At 44.7% G+C, this 1585-nt stretch overlaps 1 protein-coding gene across 1 annotated transcript in view; it reads right to left on the bottom strand.

The window, feature by feature from the left end:
- The window catches only part of LOC115276682 (olfactory receptor 13C9-like), a 136476-nt gene that overhangs the window by 134333 nt on the left and 558 nt on the right, over nucleotides 1-1585 (bottom strand).

The raw sequence follows: 1585 nt of genomic DNA, 5'->3' as shown, positions 1-1585 counted from the left end.
AAAAAAAAAAAAAAGCAGCAGCTCCCCCTCATGGATAGGCATGGTTTGGTGTAGTAGGTCTAGGGGGCTGTTCTCAGAGGCCCTGCCATGGTGGTTGCAGAGGATGAATGGTGGCACCCCAAGCTACGCTGGAACTAAGCACTGCAGGCCACACTAATGAGTCCAATCTCCTTGTGCCGCAGTTTAGCCAAACTGTATTTTCCAGGCCTGCCTCATTTCAAAATTCTAGTCAACGCACTTTTATGCTATCACAGATGAGATGTACTTGCTTTGGCAGCTGGCTTCTTAGCCAGAATTTCCTAGGGTGAGGGAACAGTTTCTCCTGGCACAGGCAGGGATTTGCACAGCCTCTGCAGGAGGCAAGGTGTGCTGCAGGAGGCGAAGTGCACGCCCTCTCAGACACTGCTGCCAACTCCCAGCCCCCAGCCGGATCTGGATCGCTCACTGTTGCCTGAGGCGTTGGGTCCTGCTAGAAATGAACTGCATGCTCCTGCAGCTGAAACGTGTGCCCCCACCTCCACTGCTGCCACTCCCTGCCAGGATTGCGAAGCAGTGGGGGCTATTTTTTCTCTGCCGACACCCAGGATTTGGGATTCACGCGACCAATTCTGGAGGCTAGATTTGCTGTGGAAATGAGATGTGTGCTCCCGCTCCCGCACCTGTCGGAATAGCACAAGGTTAGAGTCTGTTTTTTCCCTTGTGCCACCTGTTCAGGATTTGTGCTGCCCATTGGTTATGTATAGAATGAGAGTTTTTCTCTCCTTGTGGGGTTAAACGTTCTTTATCTCTTCTCTAGAGACAGTACTTTGAGCGTGTTCAGTTTCTCTTTCTCTTCCCTTTGTCTCTCAGGGGTTCCGTGTGCTTTACTGTGTTGGGCTGGGGCTCCTACCTCCTCTGCCCTTCTCTGGCTGGCCTATTTTCCAATCTCCCCAGTTTGCACTCACTCAGGCATCTTTGAGGTTGTCTTCTTTCTGGAGTCTATATTTTCTCCTTCCACTCTTGCAGATGACAGTAATGTCCTTCTCAGTTCAATAGATGGGGTGAATGAAGTTTACAGAGCTCCCTTCCTCACCGCAATCTTGGCTCCTCCCCCTGTTTTCTAATTTTCAGATTTAAAAAACATTTTGGGAGTGGTTATATTTTCAATATTTATCTCTAATGTTTTTTTGTATTCTGGCCAGTGTTGAGATTAGAATATTATCTTTTGGTTTTTATTGAGACTGCTTCCTTTCCTAATGTTGTATTAGTTTTTCTATATTTCCTTTGGATATGAAAATATCCTCTCAATTCTTAATGTGAAGTTTCATATAAGTGTGTGTGTATTTTATTGCTTCACTTAAGAGTTTAAAGCAGATACTGGATTCTCCCCTTTTTATTGTAGATTCGGCTTTTTCTTGTAATTCTGTCATTATTCATACAGTTATATTGAACCTGTGTGGTAAGATGAAGAAGCTTCAGAACTATTTTTTCTTTCAGATACATTTTCTGGTAAAGCTTTTTCTTCAGGGTCCTTCTAGCCTGATTTAATCCAAAGAGCAGCTTTCTTTGTGTTAGTGTTTCTGTGGTACATATATTTCCATCACAT

Source organism: Suricata suricatta, chromosome 13 (genome assembly GCF_006229205.1).
Source record: "Suricata suricatta isolate VVHF042 chromosome 13, meerkat_22Aug2017_6uvM2_HiC, whole genome shotgun sequence".
Lineage (NCBI taxonomy): Eukaryota > Metazoa > Chordata > Mammalia > Carnivora > Herpestidae > Suricata > Suricata suricatta.
Note: the sequence above shows the minus strand (reverse complement) of the source record. Positions and strands in the feature narration are given on the sequence as shown.